The 19,299-nt window shown below is 45.0% G+C and overlaps 2 protein-coding genes across 11 annotated transcripts in view; one reads left to right on the top strand and one right to left on the bottom strand.

The window, feature by feature from the left end:
* The window catches only part of COMMD1 (copper metabolism domain containing 1), a 960,866-nt gene that overhangs the window by 249,035 nt on the left and 692,532 nt on the right, over positions 1 to 19,299 (top strand). Inside the window, exon 1 of one of the 7 annotated variants that reach the window (XM_050753537.1) lies at positions 19,115 to 19,118. The exons of the other annotated variants lie outside the window; for them this stretch is intronic. The gene's annotated coding sequence lies outside the window, so the exon portion shown is untranslated. Of the gene's footprint in view, positions 1 to 19,114; positions 19,119 to 19,299 lie in introns of those variants that run through there. 7 annotated transcript variants of the gene reach the window in all.
* The window catches only part of USP34 (ubiquitin specific peptidase 34), a 287,921-nt gene that overhangs the window by 260,677 nt on the left and 7,945 nt on the right, over positions 1 to 19,299 (bottom strand). The gene's annotated exons all lie outside the window — the stretch shown is intronic.

Genomic DNA, 19,299 nt, shown 5'->3' with positions numbered 1-19,299 from the left:
CTTGTAATTCATTATCCTACTTCAGTGTTAGTCTAAAAATGAACTTTAGAAAACAAGCAAACATTGGCCGGGCGCGGTGGCTCAAGCCTGTAATCCCAGCACTTTGGGAGGCCGAGACGGGAGGATCACGAGGTCAGGAGATCAAGACCATCTTGGCTAACACGGTGAAACCCCGTCTCTACTAAAAAATACAAAAAACTAGCCGGGCGAGGTGGCTGGCGCCTGTAGTCCCAGCTACTCGGGAGGCTGAGGCAGGAGAATGGCGTAAACCCAGGAGGCGGAGCTTGCAGTGAGCCGAGATCCGGCCACTGCACTCCAACCTTGGCGACAGAGCAAGACTCTGTCTCCAAAAAAAAAAAAGAAAAAGAAAAAGAAAAGAAAACAAGCAAACATTGAAAACAAATTGTCGACAGCAGAACCACTTTAAAAAAAAAAGGGATAAGAGAAAAAAATGTCAACAGAACCACATTAAAAAAAAAAAAAAAAAAAATGTTGCCCAGGCACAGTGGCTCATGCCTGTAATCCTTTGGGAGGCTGAGGCAGGTGGATCACAAGGTCAGGAGATCGAGACCATCCTGGCTAACAAGGTGAAACCCCGTCTCTACTAAAAATACAAAAAAATTAGCCAGGCATGGTGGTGGGCGCCTGTAGTCCCAGCTACTCGGGAGGCTGAGGCAGGAGAATGGTGTGCACCTGGGAGGCGGAGCTTGCAGTGAGCGGAGATCATGCCACTGCACTCTAACCTGGGTGACGGAGCAAGACTCCGTCTCAAAAAAAAAAAAAAAAAAAAAAAAAATGCTAAGAGAAAAATGATCCCAGATGAAAGTCAAGAGACACAAAAAAGAAGAGCAACAGAAAGAGTAAATGTGGGTAAATCTAAATTAACATAAACTGTATAAAATAATAATGTTTTACAGGCCAGGCACAATGACTCACGCCTGTAATCCCAGCACTTTGGGAGGCCAAGACAGGTGGATCACGAGGTCAGGAGTTCAGGACCAGCCTGACCAACATGGTGAAACTCCATCTCTATTTTTAAAAATACAAAAAATTAGCCCAGAGTGGTGGTGTGCACCTGTAATCCCAGCTACTCAGGAGCCTGTGGCAGGAGCATCGCTTGAACCTGAGAGGTGGAGGTTGCAGTGAGCCGAGATTGTGCCACTGCACTCCAGCCTGGGCGACACAGGGAGACTCCTTCTTGGGGAAAAAAAATTAGCCTCTAATTTGGTGGGCGCCTGTAATCCCAGCCACTCGGGAGGCTGAGGCAGGAGAATCACCTGAACCCAGGAAGGCAGAGATTGCAGTGAGCCAGGATCGCACCACTGCACTCCAGTCTGGGTGACAGAGTGAGACTCCGTCTCAAAAAAAAAAAAAAAAAAAAAAAAAAAAACTAAAACTTAGAAATGTCTACATATTTATTCATTCATTTATAAATAACTTCATCACATAAATATTTTCCACCAAAAAACACCAGTGAGACAAGTGGAACTGTTACACATTTTTTAAAATCTAGGGTGTAGCTGAATAGAAGATGGCTGTATCCTTCTAAGTGCTCTGTACTCCATCAGACATATATTGTCCTGATTGAAGTATATGAAGAAAATCGATCCTGAAATGATCTAAAGTTGAAAGTAGGAATATTTTCATAGCTTTGTCTAAGTATTTTCCTCTTCAATATTACACCAAAACTCAATAAACGGTAATTTCTTAGAATGAGTTGTAATATGAAAACTGAAATCACATAAGTACTGTCTGTTACATTAAAATCCAGTGATGAAGGTCGGGTGTGGTAGTTCACTCCTGTAATTCCAGCCTTTTGGGAAGCTAAGACGGGTGGATTACTTAAAGTCAGGAGCTCAAGACCAGCCTGGCCAACATGGTGAAGTCCCATCTCTACAAAAAATACAAAAATTAGCCAGGTGTGGTAGTATATGTCTGTAATCTCAGCTACTCAGGAGGCTGAGGTGAGAGAAGCCCTAGAACCCAAGATGCAGAGGTTGCAATGAGCCGAGATCGTGAAACTGCCCTGCAGCCTGGGCAACAGAGCAAGACTCCATCTCAAAAAAAAAAAAAAAAAAAAAAAAAAATCCACCGATCTGCTTTATCCTCTGAGTAGATACTTTGCCCATGCATAATTTTATAACATAATATATTAGTGATCTGGAAAATACTGGTCCACTAAGTTATGCTGATCATCTTTCCAATGTTGACACATTTCATTACATAGTGTCAGAAAATAACATCAGGCCGGGCGTGGTGGCTCACGCCTGAAATCCCAGCATTTTGGGAGGCCAAGGCAAGCAGATCACCTGAGGTCAGGAGTTCGAGACTAGCCTAGCCAACATGGTGAAATCCTGTCTCTACCAAAAATACAAAAATCAGCCAGGCATCGTGGCATGCACCTGTAGTCCCAGCTACTCAGGAGTCTGAGGCACCCGAATCATTTGAAGCCAGAAGGCAGAGGTTGCAGTGAGCGGAGATCGCACCACTGCGCTCCAGCCTGGGCAACAGAGTGAGACTGTCTCCAAAAAAAAAAAAAAAAAAAAAAAAGAAAGAAAGAAAAGAAAAAGAAAACATACGTAGTCCCATTGATCTCATCAGAAAAATCTGTTAAGTATTGGGCACCTTTCAAGTTCATGGTGTCAGGTTCAAGTTTTCTGAAACTTTAATTTTTCTATCAAAGCTCAAATTTTATCACTGGCAATTAATATTATCAGTCTTCCTTGAAGTGACATGCTTGGTTTTTTTCAAGAAAATACTTGTTAAATATAAAAAATCTGGATAGCCTTGCATGATGAGTCCATCACTCTTTCAAGTGGATATTTCATGGAAAAAAGCAGCCAGCTCAGCTCACAACTCAAACCACTTGCCCATTTTCTCAAAGGAATCATCTTACTACGGTAAGGAAAGAAATGCTGTATATGAACTCATTTCATCACAGAATATAAAAAGACATGAATACAAGATCTGTGAAATTTATTTTTTTAGTTTTGGTTTTTGAGACACAGTCTCTCTCTGTTGCCTAGGCTGGAGGGCAGTGGTGCGATATCAGCTCGCTGCAACCGCCGCCTACCGGAATCAAGCCATTCTCCTGCCTCAGTCTCCCGAGTAGCTGGGATTACAGGCGCACGCCACCACAACCAGCTAATTTTTGTATTTTTAGTAGAGACAAGATTTCACCATGTTGGCCAGGCTGTTCTCGAACCCCTGACCTCAGGTGATCCGCCTGCCTTGGCCTCCCAAAGTACTGGGATTACAGGCAAAAGCCAAGATCTGTGAAATTTAAAATAATTTTGCTGCTTTATCGAACATCAAGTCAAAATTTATTTTAAATAACAAATGTTTGGGAGTGAAGAATACAATATCTACTTAATGCCACTGTCTTTCTTCATACAAAGTGGCCAGCAGTTTTATCCATGACACTTTTGAACTATCAATACAAATGTCAACACAATGAAAAACACAAACTGGCCAGGCATGAAGGCCCAGGTCTATAATCCCAGTACTGTGGGAGGCCAAGGCGGGAGGACTGCTTCAGGCCAGGAGTTCAAGACCAGGTTGGGCAATGCAGTGAGATGTCTCTACAGAAATAAAAAAATTTAGCCTGGTGTGGTGGCACATGCCTGCAGTCCCAGGAGGATCACCTGAGCCGAGGGGTTCAAGTCTGTAGTGAGCTGATAATAGCACTGCACTCTGGCAGAGTGAGTGAGGCCCTGTCTCAAGGAGGGGGAAAAAAATGCAAATAATGTCTTATCTCGACGACTCTTTGACAGGCTCTCTGGGATCTCCATGGCTCACAGATCATACTTTGATAACCATTGATAGAGCCAAATGAAGATATATTTTTAATAATAAGTATATGAAGTAAAAGTCATCCCAAATGGAAAGAATAAACTGTTTCCATCCAGAGATGACATATTATATAAAAAAAGTCCTAAGAGATCCACTAAACAATTTATAAATGAGTTCAACAAGGTTGCAAGATACAAGATCAATGTACCAAATCAACCATATTTCTATATATTAGCAATGAATAATCCAGATGTGAAATGTAGAAAAACAATTTGACAATAGCATCAGAAAGAATAAGATTCTTCTTCTTTGCCCAAAATGTATTGAATAAAAAGTTCAGGCCAGAGGCCAGGCAGTGGCTCATGCCTGTAATCTCAGCACTTTGGGAGGTCGAGGCGGGCGGATCACCTGAGGTTGGAAGTTCGAGACCAGCCTGGCCAACACGGAGAAACCCGTCTCTACTAAAAATATAAAAATTAGCCAGGTGTGGTGGCGCATGCCTGTTATCATCCCAGCTACTCTGAAGGCTGAGGCAGGAGAATCGCTTGAACCTGGGAGGTGGAGGTTGTGGTGAGCCAAGATCGTGCCACTGCACTCCAGCCTGGGCAACAAGAGCAAAACTCCATCTCAAAAAAGAAAGAAAAAGAAGAAAAAGTGCAGGCCAGGTGCAGGGGTTCATGCCTGTAATCCCAGTACTTTGGAAGGCCAAGGCAGGTACACTGCTTAATTCTTGGAGTTCAAAACTAGCCTGGGCAACATGGTGTAAGCCCAACTCTACAAAAAATATGAAAATTAGCTGAGTGTGGTAGCATGTATCTATAATCCCAGCTACTTGGGAGGCTGAAGGAGGAGGATTGCTTGAACCCAAGAGTTCAAGACCACACTGAGCAACATGGTGAAAGCGTATCTCTACAAAAGATACATGTGTGGTGGCACATGCCACAGTCCCAGCTACTCGGGAGGCTGAGATGAGAGGAGTGCTCGAGCCTGGAAGGCAGAAGTTGCAGTGAACTGAAGTCATGCCATTCTACTCTAGCCTGGATGACAGTGAGACTCCCTCTAAAAAAAAAAGTGGGAAACTACAAAACATTGTTTAAAGCATTATAGACAACTTAAATAAATAGAAAGATATCCCACGTTCATGGATCAGGAGACTTAATATTGTCAAGATAGTAATAATCCTCAACTTGATACACAGATTCACTACAATGTCTACCAGAATTCCAGCTGGCATCCTTGTAGAAGTTGACAAGTTGATCCTAAAATTCGTAAGGAAACTCAAGAGACCCTGAAAAGCCAACATAATTTTGGGAAAAAAAAAAGGCTGGCTGGGCGCAGTGGCTCAAGCCTGTAATCCCAGCACTTTGGGAGGCCAAGATGGGTGGATCACGAGGTCAGGAGAACAAGACCATCCTAGCTAACACGGTGAAACCCCGTCTCTACTAAAAAATACAAAAAAAAAAAAACTAGCTGGGCGAGGTGGCGGGCGCCTGTAGTCCCAGCTACTCGGGAGGCTGAGTTCAGGAGAATGGCATAAACCCGGGAGGCAGAGCTTGGAGTGAGCCGAGATCCAGCCACTGCACTCCAGCCTGAGCGACAGAGTGAGACTCCCTCTCAAACAAACAAAAAAAAAAGGTTTACACTTTCTGATTTCCAATCTTACTACAAAGCTAGAGTAATCAAGACAGTGTAGTACTGACATAAGAATAGACACACAGATCAATGACACAGAATACAGAGTACAGAAAAAAAACCTATATATGTACAGGCAAATGATTTTCAAACAAGGATGCCAAGACCATGCAACAAAGAATAGATTTTGCCAAAAATGAAGCTGGGACAACTGAACAGCCTCATGCAAAAGAATCAAGTGTATTGGCCAGGCGCAGTGGCTCACATCTATTATCCCAGCACTTTGGGAGGCTGAGGCGGGTGGAGCATGAGGTCAGGAGTTTTGAGACCAGCCTGGCCAATATGATGAAACCTCATCTCTACTAAAAATACAAAAATTAGCTGGGCATGTTGGTGGGCATCTGTAGTCCCAGTCACTCAGAAGGCTGAGACAGAAGAATCACTTGAACCCGGGAGGCAGAGGTTGCGGTGAGCCGAGTTCACGCCACTGCACTCCAGCCTGGGCGACAAAGCAAGACTCCGTCTCAAAAAATTAAAAAAAAAAATTAAATTAAATTAAAATTTAAATTTAAAAATTCTTAAAAAAAAGGACTAAAGTACCGGCAGATGCTACAACATGGACAAACGTGGAAAGCATTATGCTAAGTGAAAGAAGACAGTCACAAAAAACATATATTAGTATTCCATATACACGGAAGGTTCAGAATAGGCAAATATATTAAGAATGCATATTGGTTGTTGCTTCGTGCTACAGAAATGGGAAGTAGCTTAGGGTGACCGATTGCTCAAAGGTGGGGGAATCCTTTTGAGGTGATCAAGTGTTCTAGACTTGTTTGTGGTGATGGCTGCACAACTCTGAATCGGAGTCGGGTGACAGTAAAGTATGTGAATTTATTAGATTGGTACAAAAGTAATTGCGCTTTAAAAGTGGCAAAACCCCAATTACTTTCGCACCAACCCAACAGTTCACTATAGCTTAAAAATAATAATAATAAAGTATGGGAGGCCGAGGTGGGCGGATCTTTTGAGGGCAGGAGTTCTAGACCAGCCAGGCCAACGTGGTGAAACCCCGTCTCTACTAAAAATACCAAACAAATAAATAATAAAGTAAAATAAATGATAAAAATATGCAAAATCCCATTTTAATTGGGAACAACAAAAATATCCAGGATACATGTAAAAAGAAAAAAGCAGAACCTACATAAAGGGGAAAAATACAAAATGTCAAGAAGAAACAAAAATTATGTAAAAATGGGAAGATACACTATTTCCTTTTCCTTTTGGGAAAGACACCGTAAGATGTCAACTCTTACCCCACTTATAAACATCCAATTTCAATAAAAATTCCAATAGAAATGGAGGAGATGCAAAAAAAAAAAAAAGGATTCTAAAGTTTCATCCTGAGAAATTAATAACTTGGCCAGTCACAGTGGCTCACGCCTGTAATCCCAGCACTTTGGGAGGCGAAGACAGGTGGATCACAAGGTCAGGAGTTCAAGACCAGCCTGGTCAACATGGTGAAACACCATCTCTATTAAAATGTAAAAAACTTGACTGCGCGTGGTGGTGGGCACCTGTAATCCCAGCTACTCAAGAGGCTGAGACAGGAGAATCACTTGAATCCGGGAGATGGAGGTTGCAGTGAGCCAAGATCATGCCACTGCACTCCAGCCCAGGTGACAGTACAAGGCTCCACCTCAAAAAAAAAAAAAAAAAAAAAAAGAAATGACCAACTTTTCACAACCTATTTGGTTTAACGGTACCAGGTACAAAGATAAATTATAAAGTGACTAAATTAAAACCAGATGATGAAATAATAAAGAGCTTAAAAATAGGCCTCCAAGAATATACTCATAAATTCTGTACAAGACAGACATGGCACTAGGCGCGGTGGCTCACGCCTATAATCCCAGCACTTTCGGAGGCCAAGGTGGGCATATCACCTAAGGCTGGGAGTTCGCGACCAGCCTGACCAACATAGAGAAACCCTATCTCTACTAAAAATACAAAATTAGCTGGGCATGGTGGCACATGCCTGTAATCCCAGCTACTCGGGAGGCTGAGGCAGGAGAATCGCATGAACCCGGGAGGTGGAGGCTGTGGTGAGCCGAGATCATGCCATTGCACTCCAGCCTGGGCAACAAGAGCGAAACTCCGTCTCAAAATAAATAAAATATAAAAACTAAAAAAAGACAGACATGGCATTTCAAATCAATGGAAAAGAGAAATTATTCAAATTTGCTAAAATCACTAAGTCATAGTTGAGAAAAATTAATGTTAGATCCTACGTCATACTTCATACCAAAATAAATTCCAAATGAATAAAAAATTAAATATAACAAATCCATAAAAGCTAGAAAAAGACTTAACTGAGTATCTAATCTTAAATGGGAACGACCTTTCTAAATAACAAAAGACTACTTGCCATTAAAACTCAAGAACCACCCTGGCATGGTAGCTCACGCCTGTAATCCCAGCACTTTGGGAGGCTGAGGTGGGAGGATCACAAGGTCAGGAGATTGAGACCATCCTGGCTAACACGGTGAAACCCCGTCTCTACTAAAAATACAAAAAATTAGCCAGGCGTGGTAGCGGGCACCTGTAGTCCCAGCTACTCCGGAGGCTGAGGCAGAAGAATGGCGTGAATCCGGGAGGCGAAGCTTGCAGATCGCTCCACTGCACTCCAGCCTGGGTGACAGAGCAAGACTCTGTCTCAAAATAAAAAACAAACAAACTCAAGAACTATGCCAAGTGAAGTGGCTCATGCCTGTAATTCCCAGCACTTTTTTTTTTCCCCCCCTGAGACACAGTCTCACTCGGTCACCCAGGCTGGAGTGTAGTGGCACAATCTCAGCTCATTGCAACCTCGACCTCCTGGGTTCAAGAGATTCTCATGCCTCAGCCTCCCGAGTAGCTGGGATTACAGGCGTGCATCACCACACCCTGCTAATTTTTGTATTTTGGGTAGATACAGGGTTTCACCATGTTGGTCAGGCTGGTCTCAAACTCCTGACCTCAGGTGATCCACCCGCCAAAGTGCTGGGATTATAGGCGTCAGCCACTGCACTGGCCTGTAATCCCCAGCACTTTGGAAGGCCGAGACAGGAGGATTACTTGAACCCAGGAGTTCAAGACCAGCCTGGGAAACACAACGAGGCCCTGTCTCCACCCAAAAAAAGAAAAGAATTAGCAGGACCTAGGCCGGGCGCGGTGGCTCAAGCCTGTAATCCCAGCACTTTGGGAGGCCGAGACGGGCGAATCACGAGGTCAGGAGATCGAGACCATCCTGGCTAACACCGTGAAACCCCGTCTCTACTAAAAAATACAAAAACTAGCCGGGCGAGGTGGCGGGCGCCTGTAGTCCCAGCTACTCGGGAGGCTGAGGCAGGAGAATGGCATAAACCCGGGAGGCAGAGCTTGCAGTGAGCTGAGATCCGGCCACTGTACTCCAGCCTGGACGACAGAGCCAGACTCCGTCTCAAAAAAAAAAAAAAAAAAGAATTAGCAGGACTTGGCAGCACAGACCTGCAGTCAGGAGGCTGACATAGGAGGATCACTTGAGCCTCAGAGGTCAAGGCTACAGTCAGTTTTGATCATGCCACTACACTCCAGCCCTTAGAGACAGACCAAGACACTGTGTCCCACCACCTACACCCTCCCCCCTCCAAAAAAAACACCCACAACCTTGCAGGAACAAACACAGTAGTTTAAGATATCCTATCATGTTAGGACACCCTATCACATAGATTCTTAAAAATAGAGTAATACTAAAAAAAAAAAAAGGCACTATCATAATAAAGCTTTTAGACAATAAATACAACCTTTCTAGAGGGCAAATGATAATCAAAACCCTTAAATAATCACATCTAGGCTGGGCGCTGTGGCTCATGCCTATAATCCCAGCACTTAGAGAGGCCGAAGCAGGTGGATCGCTAGAGCCCATGAGTTTGAGACCAGCCTAGGCAACACGGTGAAACCCCATCTGTACTAAAAATACCAAAAACATTAGCCAAGTGTGGTGGTCCGTGCCTATAATCCCAGCTGCTCAGGAGGCTGAGATGGGAGGACCACTTAAGTCTGGAAGGTAGAGGTTGCAGTGAGCCATGATCGCACCACTGTACTCCAGCATAGATGACAGAGTAAGATCCTGTCTCAAAAAAAGAAAACAGGCCAGGTGCCGTGACTCGTGCCTGTAATCCCAGCACTTTGGGAAGCACAGGTGGGTGAATCACTTGAGGTCAGGAGTTCAAGACCAGCCTGGCCAATATGGTGAAACCCCATCTCTACTAAAAATACACAAATTAGCCAGACCTGGTGGTGCGTGCCTCTAATCCCAGCTACTCAGGAGGCTGAGGCAGGAGAATCACTTGAACCAAGGGGGTGGAGGTTGCACTGAGACGAGATCGCACCACACCACTGCACTCCAGCCCAAGCAACAGAGTGACACTCCATCTCCGGGGGAAAAAAAAAAAAGGAAGAAAAAACACCAAATTTACATCTCGACCTGGGACATGACCCAGATTTCTATGCTTAAAAATATTTTCATATTTTTTTAAACAGGAAAACACTAGTTAAATATGTGTCACATTCAGAAGACTAAAAGTAGGTTGCCATTAAATTCTGTTCAGATACTTAAAGGTATGAGAAAATGCTCATAAAGAGTAGATAAGTATAAACTCAGTTTATACATATTTACAGAAAATAGCTGGATTTACATAAACCAAAATTTTAACAATAAAATTACAAGGTTTGTATTTCTTCAGTATTTTCTACAGCTTTCTACGGTGATTAAATTATAGGCAGGAAAAGAAAGGGTTTGGGGTTTTTCGAGGAGTCTCCTTCTGTCATCCAAGCTGGAGTGCAGGAGTGTGATCTCGGCTCCCTGAAACCTCCACCTCCCAGGTTCAGGTGACTCTCCTGCCTCAGCTTCCCGAGTAGCTAGGATTACAGGTGTGTGCCACCATGCCCAGATAGTTTTTGTTTTTAGTAGAGACAGGGTTTCGCCATGTTGGCCAGGCTGGTATTGAACTCCTGACCGCAAGTGATTCACCCACCTTGCCCTTCCAAAGTGCTGGGATTACAGGCATGAGCCACTGAGCCCGGCCAGTTGTTTTTTGTTTGTTTGTTTTTTAAAGGGAAAGCACTGGATCCATAGAGTTAGAGAGAAAACCTCTCCATTTACTTTCATAAACAACAGGTCACTGGTGACTGCGTCAATATAGTGTTTTGTTTTCAGATGGAGTCTCCCTCTGTCGCCCAGACTAGAGTGCAGTGACACAACCTCTGCTCACTTCAACCTAAGCCTCCCAAGTTCGGGTGATTCTCCTGCCTCAGCCTCCTCGAGTAGCCAAGATTACAGGGGCCCACCACCACACCCACCTAATTTTTGTATTTATTTATTTACTTATTTTGAGACTGTGTCTCGCTCTGTCGCCCACGCTGGAGTGCAGTGGCGCAATCTCGGCTCACTGCAAGCTCCGCTTCCCGGGTTCACGCCATTCTCCTGCCTCAGCCTCCTGAGTAGCTGGGACTACAGGCAGCCTGCCACCACACCCAGCTAATTTTTTGTATTTTTTAGTAGAGCTAACAGAGATTTCACTGTGTTAACCAGGATAGTCTTGATCTCCTGACCTCGTGATCTGCCCACTTCAGCTTCCCAAAGTGCTGGGATTACAGGCATGAGCCACCGAGCCTAGCCTAATTTTCGTATTTTTAGTAGACATGGAGTTTCACCAAGTTGGCCAGGCTGGTCTCGAACTCCTGGCCTCAGGTGATCCGCCCACCTAGGCCTCCCAAAGTGCTGGGATTACACGCATAGCCACCACACCCAGCAAATACAGTGGGTTTTGTTGTTGTTGTTTATTTAAATTTGAGTGTCATCAGTCGCCCAGACTGGATGGAGTGTGATGGTGCCATCTCAGCTCACTGTAACCTCTACCTCTTGAGTTCAAGCGATTCTCCCCCTCAGCCTCACAAGCAGCTGGGATTATAGGCACACACCACAATGCTAGGCTAATTTTTGTATTTTTAGTAGAGACAGGGTTTCACCATGTTGGCCAGTCTGGTATTGAACTCCTGACCTCTGGTGATATGCCTGCCTCAGCCTCCCAAAATGCTGGGATTAAGGCGTGAGCCACCACACCCCAGCCTTTTGTTTTTGAGACAGTCTCCCTCTGTCACCCAACCTGGAGTGCAGTGGTACAATCTCAGCTCACTGCAACCTCCTCCTCCCCCGGGGTTCAAGCAATTCTCATGCCTCAGCCTCCTGGGTAGCTGGGATTACAGGTGTGCACTACCATGCCCAACTAGTTTTTATAATTTTAATAGAGACGGAATTTCACCATGTTGCCCAGGCTGGTCTTGAACTCCTGAGCTCAGGCAAGCCACCAGCCTCAGCCTCCCAAAGTGCTGGGATTACAGGATTTTTTTGTTTTTGTCTTTTAATCACTCAAAGATGGCCAGGTGCAGTGGTGTGTGCCTGTAATCGCAGCTAACGTGAATCTGAGTGAGGAGGATCATTTGAGCCTGGAAGTTCAAGACCAGCCCAGGCAACATACCAAGACCCCCATCTCGAAAAATTATATGCATATATACCACTTAGAGCAACTTAAATTATATTAAGTCCACAAAGTTTTCTCCAATCTTCCCAAAACTAAACTCTTCCCACTGCACTTCAACTATAGCTATTTCATAAAATTCACCATTTTTACATACTGTTGTTTTGCATGTTTCCTATGTTAGCACTGTGTTAAATGTTGATACGCATTACCTTATTCACTCCTCACAAAATCCTTATGAGATATGTATTAGTAACATCCTCATTTCCAAATAAGAAACAAGGCACTAAGAGGTAAGGGAACTTAGCCAAAGTCGGAGACTTAATAAATGACAGAAGCAGGATTTGAACTCAGGCCTACTAAGTTCCAAAGATCACTCACTCAAGTACCATTCTACTGCCTCATCTGTACTCTGGAACCTTCCTTAAGGGAAAATACACAGCTAAATGTATTTCTATAGTTACCAGCATGCAGCAGAATGTTTTACACAAGTGTTATATGTTTTTTAAAAAAACAAATATTTAAACAGTGTTAAGGTGAGACAATTCCGTAAATACAATATTAAGAAATGGTTTTCAGTGTATTAGACATCTGTGGGCTTACTGCCCAGAAGCAATTTCACCTCTTTCATGGTAACAATGTGCCAGATTTCTTTTCCAGAAGCACACTCTTAGTTATGAGATTTGGGTGAGATCAGCTTCAAGAATAGGTCCTGATTAGTTTAAACCAATCAAAGTCCATCCTCTTTGAACTCTATTTCAGGAATAGAGCCAATAATATATGAAATGACATTTGTCGGGGAGATTTTGGAAAAAGAAGCTTTCTTGTTCTTGTACAGTAAGTTCCAGAAAAGATTCATTCTTTTTCTCTGCATAGTTTAAGTATGTGATGTCCAAACACTGTGGTATGAAGATGTGGCATAAAAATGGCACAGTAGTGCCGGGCACAGTGGCTCACACCTACAATCCCAGCACTTTAGGAAGCCAAAGTAGGGAGATCACTTGAGCCCAGGAGTTGGAGACCAGCCTGGGAAACATGGTGAAATCCCATGTCTACTAAAAATACAAAAAAATGACTAGGCATGGTAGTTCACGCCTATAATCCCAACATTTTGGGTGGCTGAGGCAGGAAGATAGTTTGAGCCCAGGAGTTCAGGACCAGCGTGGGCAACACAGTGGGACCCCATCTCAATTTATTAACACAGTAAAAAATAATAATAAAAATAAACACCAAAACGAAAATTATCTGGGTGTGGTGGCACAGGCACGCAGTCCCAGCTACTATGGAAGATGAGGCAGGAGGATAGCTTGGGCCTGCCCGGGAGGTTGAGGCTGCAGTGAGCCATGACTGAGCCAGTGCACTCCAGCCTGGGAAACAGAGGAAGACCCTGTCTGAAAAAAATAAACAGAGCAAGGGTGACTGCTCACACCTGTTACCCCAGCACTTTAGGAGGCTGGAGCAGAAGGATAACTTGAGCCCAGGAGTTCAAGGCCAGCCTGGGTAACATGGTGAAACGCTATCTCTACAAAAATTAGCCAGGTCTGATGGCGCAGGCCTGTAGTTCCAACTACTCAGGTGGCTGAGGTGGGACGATCTCTTGAGCTTGCGAGGTCAAGACTTCAGTGAGCCATGATCATGCCACTGCACTCCAGACTGGGCAATAGAGCAAGACCCTGTCAAATAAATAAATAGGGTGCAGTAGACATTTCTGTTACCATAGGAAGGGCCAAACTGAGGTCAAAACCAAGGAAGCACAGCAAGTCACACAGAGAAATAAAGTCCTGATGATGTTATAAACCCAATGATTAAAAGTAAAGCACACCTGAATATACACCTAGACTGCCTACTTACAGCTTTTAAAGAAAAACCCTTTCTCGACTGGGCGCGGTGACTCAGCCTGTAATCCCAGCACTTTGGGAGGCCGAGGTGGGCAGATCACCTGAGGTTGGGAGTTTGAGACTAGCCTGACCAACATGGAGAAACCCCGTCTCTATTGAAAATACAAGGCCGGGCGTGGTGGCTCAAGCCTGTAATCCCAGCACTTTGGGAGGCCGAGACGGGCGGATCACAAGGTCAGGAGATCGAGACCATCCTGGCGAACACAGTGAAACCCCGCCTCTACTAAAACATACAAAAAAACTAGCCGGGCGAGGTGGTGGGCGCCTGTAGTCCCAGCTACTCAGAGGCTGAGGCAGGAGAATGGCGTGAACCCGGGAGGCGGAGCTTGCAGTGAGCCAAGGTCCAGCCACTGCACTCCAGCCTGGGCGACAAGAGCACAACTCCATCTTTAAAAAAAAAAAAAAAAACCCTTTCTGTTTCTGCCAAAGAAGCTGTTTTTTCTGGTCCTTGAGACAGAATCCCAACTAATTCAAAAAGAATAATAATTCTCAACCTTAAATTTAACCCACAGGTGCTAAAAACACAAACTAATAAAGCAGTGTGTGTGGCGCCTAATGCCTGCAATCCCAGCACTTTGGGAGGCTGAGGTGGGAGAATCACTTGAGACCAGAAGTTCGAGACCAGCCTGGGAAATATAGTAAAACCCATTCTCAAATAAATAAGCAAGCAAGGCAGGTGTCATCATGAGCACTCGTAGTGCCAGATACTTAGGAGGCCCTCTTGAGCCCAGGAGGTCAAGGCTGCAGTGAGCTAGGATCACGCCACTGCACTCCAGCCTGAGCAACAGAGTGAGACCCTGTCTCCAAAAACAAAGAGCAGCAGCAACAAAAAGTACCATTTTATGAAGGGAGTGGCAAGCAAGACATCACAAAATCAAGGACTGACAGTAGGCCGGGCGTGGTGGCTCAAGCCTGTAATCCCAGCACTTTGGGAGGTCGAGACAAGTGGATCACTAGGTCAGGAGATCAAGACCATCCTGGTCTACATGGTGAAACCCCGTCTCTACTAAAAAATACAAAAAACTAGCCAGGCCAGGTGGCAGGCGCCTATAGTCCCAGCTACTCAGGAGGCTGAGGCAGGAGAATGGCGTAAACCCGGGAGGCGGAGCTTGCAGTGAGCTGAGATCCGGTCACTGCACTCCAACCTGGGGGACAGAGCAAGACTCCGTCTCAAAAAAAAAAAAAAAAAAAATGGACTGACAGTACTTGATATATCCAAGAAAACTGAGAAAAAAAAAACACCACATCTAGCCTACTCTTGTTTTCTCTTCTATTATCAACCCACAGTGATCTTAAGATTTTTCAGATACCTTAAATAAACATTGATCCTACCACATGCAGGCACTGTAAAACAATAACAGTTGCAATCACAGAACTGATAGTCTCATAGAATAAAAAAATTAGTTACATAAATACATAATTCTAAATTGTGGTAAATCCTATGAACAAAAAGAACCAGAGCTACTACAGACAGGGTGTTCGGGTAAGACCTCTCTGAAAAAGAATCATTTAAGTCAAAACTTGAAAGCATAAGAAGGTATATACAGGCCAGGCACGGGGTGGTTCACGCCTGTAATCCCAGCACTTTGGGAGGCCGAGGCGGGCACATCACCTGAGGTCAGGAGTTCGAGAGAAGCCTGGCCAACATGGTGAAACCCAGTCTCTACCAAAAACACAAAAATTAGCCGGGCGTAGCGCCTGTAATCCCAGCTACTTGGGAGGCCGAGGCAGGAGAATCATTTAACCCAGGAAGCAGAGGTTGCAGCGAGCCAAGATCGCACCATTGCACTCCAATGGTGAAACCCCGTCTCTACTGAAAATACAAAAAACTAGCCGGGCGAGGTGGCGGGCACCTGTAGTCCCAGCTACTCGGAGGCTGAGGCGGGAGAATGGCGTGAACCCGGGAGGTGGAGCTTGCAGTGAGCCGAGATCACGCCACTGCACTCCAGCCTGGGCGACACGGCGAGACTCTGTCTCAAAAAAAAAAAAAAAAAAAAAAAAAAAGTATAATAAAGGCTCAGCGTCATCAATCAAAGAAGACAGAGGGAAAAAAAAAAAAAAAAAGAAGGCAGAGAACAAGGGAATAAAGTTAGCAGAGGCTACGTCATATAGAGCCTTCACAAGTCAAGGTAGGACATTTCACTCCTCATTACCAGCAACTACTCCAAACAGGGCCCACTTATCTTCCATCTTCCTTAAAATCTTGGTGGGGCCCAGGGGCTCAAGCCTGTAATCCCAGCACTTTGGGAGGCCAAGGCAGGTAGATGGCGAGGTCAGGAGTTCAAGACCAGTCTGGCCAACATGGTAAAACCCCAACTCTACTAAATTTACAAAAATGAGCCGGGCACAGTGGCAGGCGCCTGTAATCCCAGCTACTTGGGAAGCTGAGGTAGGAGAATTGCTTGAACCCGGGAGGTGGAAGTTGCAGTGAGCCAAGACTGTGCCACTGCAATCCAGCCTGAGTGACAAAACAAGACTCCATCTTGGAAAAAAATAAAAACAAATCTTGCCTAATCCACTTTAGCCTGAATAAATCTCTCCACAGTTCCGTTAACAGTTTCTTACGAGTTTCCCAACTTCCACAGTCAGGGTCCTCTTAAAAATTAAGGCCGGGCGCGGTGGCTCACGCCTGTAATCCCAGCACTTTGGGAGGCCGAGGCAGGCGGATCACGAAGTCAGGAGATGGAGACCATCCTGGCTAACACTGTGAAACCCCGTCTCTACTAAAAATACAAAAAAAATAGCCTGGAGTGTGCAGGCGCCTGTAGTCCCAGCTACTTGGGAGGCTGAGGCAGGAGAATGGAGTAAACCCGGGAGACGGAGCTTGCAGTGAGCCAAAATCACGCCACTTCACTCCAGCCTGGGCAACAGAGCAAAACTCCGTCTCAAAAAAAAAAAAAAAAAAAAAAAAAAGGCAATTAAGGCCGGGCGCGGTGGTTCACGGCTCACACCTATAATCCCAGCACTTTGGGAGGCCAAGGCGGGCAGATCACGAGGTCAGGAGATCAAGACCATCCTGGCTAACACGGTGAAAACCCCGTTTCTACTAAAAATACAAAAAATTAGCCGGGCGAGGTGGCAGGTGCCTGCAGTCCCAGCTACTCGGGAGGCTGAGGCAGGAGAATGGCGTGAACCTGGGAGACGGAGCATTCAGTGAGCTGAGATCACGCCACTGCATTCCAGCCTGGACGACAGGGAGACTCTGTCTCAAAAAAAAAAATAAATAAGGTCGGGCGCGGTGGCTCACGCCTGTAATCCCAGCACTTTGGGAGGCCAAGGCAGGCGGATCACAAGGTCAGGAGATCGAGACTTCGATGAAACCCCGTCTCTACTAAAAATAGAAAAAATTAGCCGGGCGCGGTGGCGGGCGCCTGTAGTCGCAGCTACTCAGGAGGCTGAGGCAGGAGAATGGCGTGAACCCGGGAGGCGGAGCTTGCAGTGAGCCGAGATTGCACCACTGCACTCCAGCCTGGACGACAGAGCAAGACTCCGTCTCAAAAAAATAAATAAATAAATAAATAAATAAAAATTTAAAAATAAAAATAAAGATAGCTTGGTTAATGAAAAGTACACTGAGAAGAAGAAACAACAACTAAATTCTAGTCCTACCCCTGCTACTTCTTAGCTGTGTGACCTTAGATAAATCATTCTATTTCTCCTGACTCTTACAAAGGAAGTACCTTCAAGGAAAACACTAAGAAATTTCAGTGTTCAAATAGCTACAGAAGTGTATGATCATCACTGTATTAAATGTAATTCATCACAGTATTCCAACTTCATAAGCATGACACCACCTCCTAAAATTTGGGCACAATTCTTAAGATACTTGAAAATAGGCCGGGCACAGTAGCTCACACCCATAATCCTAGCACTTAGGGAGGCCAAGACGGATGGATCACTTGAGGTCAAGAGTTCGAAACCAGCCTGGCCAACACGGCGAAACCCTATCTCTACTAAAAATACAAAAGAATTAGCCGAGCGTGGTGGCAGGCACCTGTAATCCCAGCTACTCAGGAGGCTGAGGCAGGAGAATCGCTTGAACCCAGGAGGTGAAGGCTTCAGTGAGCTGAGATTAAGCCACTGCACTCCAGCCTGAGCGACAGAGCAAGACTCTCGTCTCAAAAATAAAGCCAGGCGTGCTCACGCCTGTAATCCCAGCACTTTGGGAGGCCAAGGCGGGCAGATCACGAGGCCAAGAGATCGAAACCATCCTGGCTAACACAGTGAAACCCTGTCTCCACTAAAAATACAAAAAAATTAGATAGGTGTGGTGGCGGACACCTATAGTTCCAGCTACTCGGGAGGCTGAGTTAGGAGAATGGTGTGAACCTGGGAAGCAGAGCTTGCAGTGAGCTGAGATCGCACCACTGCACTCCAAGCTGAGCGGCAGAGTGAGACTCCACCTCAAAAAAACAAAGATACTTGAAAACAGTTTTATGTTATGTTGGCTTTTTTTGAGCACCCACATAATATTACTAACAATTTTGTTGTTTCATTCTTATCAAGAAAATTTCCCTTTATTCTTGGACCATGGTTGATTGTGGGTAACTATGGAAAGCAAAGCCAAAGATAAGAGGGGGACTGTTGTAGTTTCTTAATAAGCTTGAAAACTTATTTAGAAAAAAAGTGAGCTTTGAATTTTGAAAGAAGGTAAGAGGGCCCGGGCATGGCAGCTCACACCTGTAATCCCAGCATTTTGGGAGGCCAAAGATCATGCTACTGCACTCCAGCCTGGGCCACAGAGTGAGACTCAAAAAAAAAAAATCAATTCAGGAGGACTGGACAGAGTGGCTCACACCTGTAATCCCAGCACTCTGGGAGGCTGAGGCAGGTGGATCACTTGAGGCCAGCAGTTTTGAGACCAGCCTGACCAACATGGCAAAACCCCATCTCTACTAAACATAGAAAAATTAGCCCGGCATGATGACACATGCCTATAATCCCAGCTACTTGGGAGGCTGAGGCACAAGAACTGCTTGAGTCCCCAAGGCAGAGGTTGCAGTGAGCCGAGACTGTACCACTGCACTCCAGCCTGGAAGACAGAGGAAAACTCTGTCTCAAAAAAAAAAAAAAAAAGGCAGCCACGTGTGCTGGCATATACCTATAGTTCCCGACTACTCAGGAGGGTGAGGCAGGAAACTTGCTTGAGCCCAGGAGGTCGAGGTTACAGTGTACAAGAATCACATCACTGCACTCCAGCCTGGATGACAGAATAAGACCCCATCTCTAAACAGGGGGAAAAAAAATTCTAACTTTAGATTAAATGTCTACTGGAAAAGGTATGTTATTAATTGCTTTAGTACCCATATACTTAAGAGTATCTAAAAAGCCCTGGAAACATGTAGTTTTATTAAACGGCTCACTGCAGAATAACAGTATTAAGAAAGATTCTCAGTCGGATACAGTGTACTCCAATACCT

Source organism: Macaca thibetana, chromosome 13 (genome assembly GCF_024542745.1).
Source record: "Macaca thibetana thibetana isolate TM-01 chromosome 13, ASM2454274v1, whole genome shotgun sequence".
Taxonomy (NCBI): Eukaryota; Metazoa; Chordata; class Mammalia; order Primates; family Cercopithecidae; genus Macaca; species Macaca thibetana.
The sequence above is the reverse complement of the archived record's forward strand: the minus strand, read 5'-3'. Positions and strand labels throughout refer to the sequence as shown.